Source organism: Homalodisca vitripennis, chromosome 1, assembly GCF_021130785.1.
Source record: "Homalodisca vitripennis isolate AUS2020 chromosome 1, UT_GWSS_2.1, whole genome shotgun sequence".
Classification (NCBI taxonomy): Eukaryota; Metazoa; Arthropoda; class Insecta; order Hemiptera; family Cicadellidae; genus Homalodisca; species Homalodisca vitripennis.
In genome coordinates, this window is record NC_060207.1 from 118,951,009 (window position 1) to 118,961,178 (window position 10,170).

A 10,170-nucleotide genomic window follows, 5' to 3' on the forward strand; every position below is an offset into this window, starting at 1 on the left:
GACTAACTGATAGGTTTAAACTCCCTTTGTGTTCAAAGTTTATTGTAGATTTCTTATGGTTGAAGTATCCTAATGTCATAATTTGTAATACTCAGTGATGATCTAAGTCATATGTCCCTTAATACTTGCCTTTAGAGAATGGTATATTTCTGTGATGTGCTGTAGACTCTAGATAAGTATAATAGTTATAACACTCTCTTAAGTGTATTTTAGTGACACATTTTAAAATGTTACATTTATGTAGAGGTTCATTGTATCTTATTTTAAACTAGCAATATAAAAATGTTAAGCATAAGAAATGTTCATTACTAAACTTAAAAACTTATGGTATTAGTTGTTTTATTATAAAATATATTTTCTTAATTTGTTATTCTTTGTCATTTTCTTTTAAGTTTTTCCTGATAGAGATATTCCTAATATACCGGCGTTCATTGTGTAGTTCTGGCAAGTTAGTAGAGACAGAATATAACAATATAAGCAGTTACCTATATTTTTTTATACAGTCTACAGAGATGGTTCACTTATGTGTGTTGTTATAAATATATCATTATCAGAGTTTATTGAAAGTAGGATATTAATTGAACAAATGTTCAAAACAATACATGCGCTACATAACCCATCCATAAACTTATAAAATTATTGCTTATAACTGAATAGTAAATAATATTTTCTTTTAATCCAGATAATTATTTTTAAAAACTTAATAAAATATATCGTTTCCATTAATGATGTTCAAAGCAGCCTTTAGATAAATAATTAACCTGTCACAGTCTAGATTTTAAAGGAGTACCATATAATTGTTTAATACTGTGCAATGTGCCAACTACTTTGACCATTCAGACATAATATGCTGTTACGAGTTAAACACAGAAGTGCGATAAAATAGGAAGAATAGGATAAAAGAAGTGTGATAACAAAAAAAATGTAGTATATACAAGTGAATATAATTTTTTACTTCACCACAGCCTATATATATATATATATGCTATACAGTACAGGCTATTGATTAGTAAAGTAATTTATATTATAAAATTAAATATTCTGACTGTCCATTATACAAATATCTGATTACTGCCACCTTGATGACTGAGATAACGGCGGGGACACCAGTGATGTAACTTGATTCAGCAGTACCCTAATATGCGTTGCTAATATTTAGTTAGACTTCTGTAAAGGAGTTTCTGAATTTTTCATCTTGAACAGCAAAGTTTTAATATTGTCACAAGTGAAAAACAGGGTTAAGTAAAAATTCATCTAATTTTAAATTTTGAACAAATCCAAAAAGGTTTAATGTACATGAAATGATTTAGTTTAAAAGTTGATATAGAAAATAGTTTATTGGTAGTGTAATGTACACAATTCGGAATGGTAATGAATGAGGAGGGACACCATGCTGCCTTGGACAGTAGATAAAATGTTTCGTTATTTCCTTTTTAGTTGTAAATAGCTGAGATGTAGCAAAGATTATTATTCGTGGGACTGGAAAAATGTCATTTCCATCAGTCTGTCTGCCCGCACGATACCTCAAAAATGAACTGACTTAGAGATTTGAATTTTTACATGAAGCTTCATTTACATATTAGCAACACTGAAATCAATGATGGTGCATGTCCATATGATTTAGCTGAGCTTTGGTGGATATTTTTACATTGATCTTATGGGTAACCATGATGGCAACAAGAAAATAGCAGAATAAATAAATTTGTGAACAAACTGAATCCAATCGTTTGAGATATTAACATTTTATTTGTATTCATGTAATAATAAGAAAAAGAGTGGAAAGTCAATAATAAGATTTGATTTCAGTGTACTCTTATGTTGTATTACCCTTTTTAGCGCACCAGAACTTTTTTTATTTGACCATTGCTATGAAATCTAATTTAATGAACAAAAATGAAATGCATTATGTGGCAAGATATGTTGCGAAAGTTTTCATCTATTGAATTTAAATTTTGCGTGTAACTTCATTTCGACATAGACAAGAATGAGTTCTATGAAGGTTCATATCCAACTATAGAATATAGCTGAGGGTTATTACACCACTATGGTTCAGTAGGCTGACACAGATTCTCTTTTGCCTGCTCGAGGAGATATAAAAATCTATTTATAACTATTTATAATGCATTTATATCCGTCCACAAGACATCTCTCAAGAATAAAATAAGCTATAGATTTAAAAGTTTGCATGCAACTTAAGTGTTAAATGAAGCCTATTACTTGACATGTGGTGTGGCGTACTGGAACATTATACATAGTATCTTTAGTTAAAGATACTCTGTTATTTCAACCAATTGTATTGTAAAAATTTACATTTTAATAATAGCCATTTTATGAATAGCAGTCTCTTATCATTTTAGGAACCTCGGATAAACTATGTTTTGAAATAAAGAACGTCGTTTGTCCTCTGAGAGATAGGGCTATTTCTGAGAGAAGACACAGAGTTTAGAAAAAATTAATTGGATTAGAAATTAAGTTTTGAGTGAATCGTAATTATTATTGTGTTTAAGTTAAGGATATATTGTGTGCAGCATAAAGTTTTCCGGCTCACTGGCTGCTGTTTCAAAATTAATCTGTACTCGCTGAGGTATGTTCAAGCAAACAACGTCCACATAGACCATATTGATATATAATGGTTTGTAATGAAAGCATAATAATTTTTTACTCTGAACAGCTTGTCAACAAAAACAACATAAATATTAGTTTATGATAAGTTTTATAAAAACTGAAATGTTTTACATGAACATTAGAGTCGAACATGATAAACTGTACCTACCTCAGCTTGACAAATGGTCTCTGTTTATGACAATGGGAGGACAATGATAATTAGTTATTCAGAAGCTTGCCATTAATTAATACCAAACTGTTTGCATTTCCATCAAGGCATCATTTATACATTAATAATTCCAAGGCGATCATTCATATCCTAAGTTTACCTTTAGTCCAAGTTCATAATATTTATGGTATTAACCAAGCATTGTTGTTGAATATCTTTAATCTTTTCTCCATACAATGTGAGTTCACAAATTTGCCCATTTCTCCAAATTTCCCCCAGCAGCGGCTCAACATTTTTAAATGTAAAGACCCATTAAGTCTTGACACCTCATCTGAAAGCTCTTGATAAAAGAAGAACAGTGGAAACTAGAGCGTTCTATCTCAACCCAGTACAAAATGGCAGCTCATTGAAATTAATTAAAAATTAAGTGAGGCAAAACATAAACATCCACACTCAGAAGAAATTTTAATAGAAAACCACTTTCCTTACAAACCTAAACCTGGTTTTCAGTTATTACCTGCTGCAGGGCAGGCCTCCCTCATCTTATCAGTTTTGAGGAAATCCAGTATCATGTTCAGTTTCTAGTTGGAACTAACAAAGTAAAAACATGTTTTTGTAATATTTTACTTTGAAATGGAGTGTTTAAGTGAACAAGAGCGTATTATGATCTTGATAATGCGAGGCTACAGAGACCGGGTGAGATCTTATGATGAATTAAGGAATTTATTTAGACACTTTTCCCAATCGAAACCCTGTATCTAAATCAGGAGTCAAAAAACAATCCATCATTTCCATGAAACAGGCAGCGTTAAAGACTGCCCCAACCTGGATGACAAAAATCGGCTAAAAACGAAGCATTGTCAATTGAAATTTTATAGCTTGTTGTAGAAGATCCTCATGCCTCAACAAGAAATGTTTCTCAAATGTTAAGTATATCTCAAACATCAGTTTGTAAAGTTTTACATGACAGTTGTTATAAAGCGTACAAAATTCGTTAAGATCATGAGCTGTGAGGACGATTTTGATCGTCAAGTAAAAGTTTGTGAAATAATATGAGGATGTATCAAGTGGTCACTAAGATCGCCAGATCTATCTCTACTTGACTACTTTGTGTAAAGTAACGTTTAAAACAAAGTTTATAAAATGAAATACCAGTACATTAATGACCTTAGGGACACTATATAACTGGAAATTAAAAAAATTCCCGTGTGAATCCATATAGGTTGTTTCAAGTTTCTACAACAAGGCTTGGACATTGTCAAAATGTCTTGGGACAGCAGTTTGAACATCTGATATAAAAAACACAGGTTAGTAAGTTTCAGAAGTTTTATTGCTTAATATTATTGTAATTACTAGTGCTACTGTAACTTTATATTTAATCATTTTAAACTGACCCCAAAAAGCCCCTTTTGGGAAAATGGTCCTGTTTTGTATCCTAGAGCGGTGACCTGAGTTTCATTTTTCTATGGTCTAGTGAGTATTTATCCATGCTTTAAACTTAATTATTTTCAATGAGCTACTATTTTGTACTATTTTAAATGTCATATCCAAAGTTGATAACTATGAAATGTATTAATACATGGAGTAACCTTTTATTCAATTCGCTTACTTGAGTTAAACTAGTACAACTCCCAGCAGTTTTATGTTACTGTACAGTTTAATAAGTTTGTACAGTAATATAGTTTTTACATACATGGTATAGCATTTTAAAGAAACCCTTAAGTAAGAAGTGCCAAGGTATATAAAAGTCTAGTTATTAAAATGTGTACTGAGAATAACTAAATTAGTATTAAAGAGTATGAAAAGTCCGTTTTTAAGATCTAACTACCCTAAAGTACCAAAGGATTAATCAAGAAATCTGTTTTGATAAGAATAACATTTGTTTTGAGTGGTTCATGAAGCATCCAAGGATCCTTTTCATTACTGGGGTTATTTTGTAGTAACTCCTCAACCAATCAACTATTAATCAGTTCTAGGTAAACATGTTTCTCAGTTAAAAAAAAACTTATTGATATTTTTAATTGTTTTAATTTTTTTAAACATAAATTACAATGCATGAACGCTCTGCTAATCTAACTATGACATTCCTGCTGTTTGTATCTTATTTCTTCAAGATTTCTTTACTTAAAAGTCATCTGCTCAACATAACTATTTATTATCCACAAATTAAAATTATGAGACTAACAGTTACTTAGGCTTTGCACGTGATTTTTTATAGGATAACAGGAACATAATGGCACGAGTTAGCACTTCATTTAAATATTATTGTTGTACTGGGCAGGCAGAATGATGTGAGGCTGTGATGACACCGCTCATGCTGGATGACGTTTTTGATGACAATATTCCTTTCAAATGCCTTGAACTGGAAAGTTATGATAGCTGTTTAGATTTTTTTCATGATAACAGCAGTGATTGTTTAAGAATTTTTCATACAAACATAAGAAGTTTTTCAAAAAATTTTGATGAATAATGGTATACTTAAACGAGTTTTATCATACACTTGATTTGGTAATTATGTCGGAGTGTTGGCTGAGGGGAGGAGAAGAGCAAGTACACGTTCAGGGATTTGATATGTTAATTACTAACACACAACGGAACCAAAATGATGGACTTATTATATTAGTAAACAAACGGTTATCAGTAAAGGCTGCTCAGATAGCGTTAGGTGACGTTTATGGTATCGGATTGGACTTTACTTACTCAAATAAAATGTTTAACTTACTTGCTTTATACAGAACCCACGACAGTAATCTTGAATTATTTTTGGATGGACTAGAAAACTACTATGACAGTACTGGACTAAATAAAACAATGCGTATTTATTGGAGATATTAATATAGACCTATTAAAGACTAATTCAATGACTAATAGATATTTAAGTTGTCTGTATGGTGCTTGGCTCACACAGTGTATTTCTAAACCTACTAGAGTGTCAAACAACGTTCAATCTTGTCTGGATCATATATTTGTGAGGATCAGTGATATAAATAGAGTAAGATCAGCTGTGATCCAGACAAATATAACTGACCACTACAGCACTGGACTCACTATCTCTGCAGCGGCTCTGCCCCGCCCTGATATTCACGCCGACAACTATACGCCCCACACTTATACCGACCACGCACTGCTGACTAACAATTTGTCACTTGTCGACTGGACCCCGTCTTAACATGTTTTGATGTTAATCAATGTGCTAATATATTTAAGGAGAGAGTTCAAAATTTAATTTCAACTGCTAAAAAACCAATAAAAATTAACTCTGCCAGAAACAAAAAACTAAAACCATGAATTACTTCTGATCTCGTTCGTTGTATTCGTACTCGGGATGGGTTGAGTAGAAAAATAAAAAAAACAGCCATTTAATGTTGTTTTATGCAATCAATATCAAAACTATAGAAGATTTTTAAGTTCTTCGCTGAAAAAAGCTAAAAGGGACTATTATAGAACCAAAATCATTCATTCCAACGGCAATCCCAAATTATTTTTGGGAATAGTCAATGAATTAGCAGGGAGATCTAAAAGTCGAGAATCATTTCCCATTAGTAAATATTTGTCTACGGCATCTGTTGTCACACCGAATTTATTAAAACAAATAACTAACGATTTCAATTTTTTCTTTGCGGCCGTGGGACAGAATCTAGCAAATGAAATCAATATGGGATGTCATCCAGTTATAAATGATGCTGACTATAGACAGAACACTGACTTTACATTTCACACTGTGACAGAATTGGACATCATTCATCAGGTGGCTGGACTGCGGGGAGGGTCTGCGCCGGGCCTCGATGATGTTTCGGCCAATATTCTAAAACTAAATATCCAGTTTTTTCTTCCACCCTTACTTCATTTAATCAATTTAAGTATCGTAAATGGCGTTTTTTCCAAATTTCTTCAAGTTGGCAAAAGTATTCCCTCTACATAAGTTCAACGAGTTCAATAATAAAAACAACTTCCGCCCAATTTCCCTGTTGAGTGTATTTTCAAAAGTATTAGAGCGCATAGTAAAAGATCAACTAGTTACATATCTCCAAGAAAACGAAATACTGTGTGACTCTCAGTACGGGTTCAGGAATGACAAAAACATCACAAACGTTCTGTTTGACGTCAATAGAGAGATAAATGATAGCATTTCGGATGGAACGCGTTCAATGTTAATTTTTCTGGATTTAAAAAAGGCTTTTGATTCCGTAGACAGAAGCAAATTACTATTGAAGCTTGAACATGTTGGGGTTCGCGGCGCTGCTCTCTCATGGTTTCGGAGCTATCTCACCGATAGGTTACAATGTGTGTCTATTGGTGGTATAAACAGCGATCCACTACCTGTGGAATATAGTGTGGTCCAGGGCAGCACTCTTGGTCCAATTTTATTTTTAATTTATATCAACAATATATCAAAATTGCATTTAAATGGTAAATTATTCTTATTTGCTGATGACACCCTTGTTTTTTTAAGAGGAAAGTCTTGGCCAGAAGTACAGGCAAAAGCATCAAGTGATCTTACTCTTTTAAAAACTTGGCTTGACCAAAATGTCCTATCTCTTAATATAACAAAAACAAAGTTTATGCCGATTTCCCTAAGAAATAGTACAGATTATAATTTACAAAACTTGGTTATTCATAGTTGTGGTAACAACTATCTGATTAATACGTGTACTTGCGAGGAAGTAGAGAAGGTGGATTACTATAAATAACTTGGAGTAATTTTTGATTTTCGGATGACCTGGACCCACCATATAGATATGTTAGTACAAAATATTAAAAAATATGCCTTTGCTTTCAGACACATTAGTGAAATTTTGATGGAAAAAGAAATTAAATTAGCTTACTATGCTTACATTCAATCACTTCTTTCTTTTCGGAATAATTGCTTGGGGAGGGGCAAGACCATCTATTCTATATCCCCTCTTTGTTTCTCAAAAACGCATACTAAAAATAGGGTTTAACAAAAGTCAACGTTATTCTACTGACACTCTATTTAGTGAATCTGCTATTCTTACTATTCACCAACTTTTTTTAAAGACTCTCCTGACGTACATTTACCTCAATTTAAACACAATCTTTTCAGAAATTACCCACCATCATGATACTAGATATGCGCATAATGTTAGGACTGTTACTTTACAGTTACGTAAAGAGTATTCTACAACAAACCCCTTTTATATATCTAACATTCTATATAGAAATATTCGTGTTCATCATAATAGATGCACTCTCTTTGAATCACCCTCCTTGCCTGTTTTCAAAAATAGAGTGAAACAATGGCTACCCCAATTAGGTATCACACAAGCAGAGTCCATTATATCTGCAGATTACCGAGCGGCCTGACCTGCACCACCCATCCTCAGGCACTTTATAATATTACACCCAACCACTAGACCACTATACTAATACTAAACCATACTACTACTAAACCATACTACTACTGCTACTACAATACACTACACTACCATTCATACTAGACGCTACATTAGTACACACCAAACTACTACACTATTATTACATAGAACCATGCTGACTTGATCTCCCCTGGGCCAACACAATGATATGATGCCGTTGCATTATTATAGATAAACTAACACTGAATTATTTTTTTACTAAACATAATAAGCCAGTTCTCATATTAAATCGTGTTTTTTTCTTTTATTTTAAATTATAAATTTTATGTTCAAAATTCTAGCACATTCTATTTATTAAATGCTATTAAAGATATCAAGTTCTTCATGTTAAGTTATCGTGGCGGATGATCAACTGAAGCCTGCGCACAGGCTGAATGCCCATGCAGGCTTTATTCCTTATTAATTATTTAAGTAATATCTTAGCTAGATAACTAGTAAACTACTGTTTTCAAAACAATTCTGTTTAGTGCTTTACTATTGTCATTAATTTTAAGTGTATTTCATGTATAGTTGATGGAATAAACATTCATTCATTCATTCATTCATAATATGCATATCCTTTTTAAATAGCTTAATAAACACTCCTAAAAACAAGTGAAGGTCAATTAAGATATTTCAATCTCACGATCCACTTCAGAATAATTGAACTTGGTTTAAAGAGATTTTGGAGTCCTGAAGTCTAAGAGTTAAACATTTTATAATTAATACAAATGAATTACACAGATCTATTTTCAACATTTCATAATATTTAAATGTAGCAGCTCCAGCAACTCCTGTAAAACAGAGTGATACTAAGTCCGCTGTAGTAATCGTAGTGAAAGCAAATATGACGGAAACATATAAAAAAATTCAATCGAAAGTAGATACATTTATAGTACATATTATTTCAGTGTTTATTGTTAAGAAGTTCAAAAGCTAGCCAAAATTCTCTCTCATTATTCATTGGCTCTTATCTGAGGTTTAGCGAATGGAGAAGCACTTCTGGTTCAAAGCAGTTATATTTCAAACGCCATGGTAGTTTTGCCTTGTTGCCACGATTGAAAAAATACATAAATGCTCAGTCCAAGAAGCCTACTTCAGTCACAAATTGTCTACTTCCAGTCTAAGTTATTCCTGGTGCCCTAGCAGCGTTTGCATCTCGAAAAAATTTGACACACACACACACACACACACACACACACACACACACACACACACACACACACACACACACACACACACACACACACACACACACACACACACACACGCTTATATGGAAAGTTTACTTTAGTAAAAAAAAACTACTTTCGGCCCTTCTACTTCCGTTGCCTTATTAGTGTTTACATTGTTGCCCCCGAGTAAGAAAATATAATACGTTGGTCTAAAAAGACGACTCGGTCAAAACTTTACTTCCGTCCACTTCGACCGGTACTTCCGGTCTAAGACTTTCGGGGTGTAATAGCGTTAGCGTTGTTGCACCTATCAAGAAAATATATACATACATAGGTCTGAAGTCTTCTTCGGTCAAATAGCGTCTACTTCCGGCCATTTAATCTACTGCCGATGCCGTAAAACTGCTGCAAGTTGTATTAGTAATTCAAGTAAGCGAATTAAATAAAAGGTCACTCCGGATGGATACGCGTCAAGGTTATTAACTTTGGTTACAACACTTTTTTAAGAATACATTAATTATGATTTAGAACTAAATATCCTTTTCACTGCATGGATTTCATTAATTGTTTATAGTTCAAAAATGTTATATTTGTAAAATATGGAATAACTATTGGTAAGAATAATTTTGGGGGTTTAAAATACACGTAGTAAGATATACCTTTACAAGCTTTTAAATTAAGTTAGTAAGTTGGATTTCAAACTAGTTATTCACATAGTTAATTTGTGTAATTTGTTTGTAATAAGTTCTTGCTTTATTTATAAATCATCTGTTTTTGTTTAAGATTTATGTAAGTGTTCCTGTAGTATAATTGGGAAATACAGGATGATTCATAAAAGGTGTGCAAT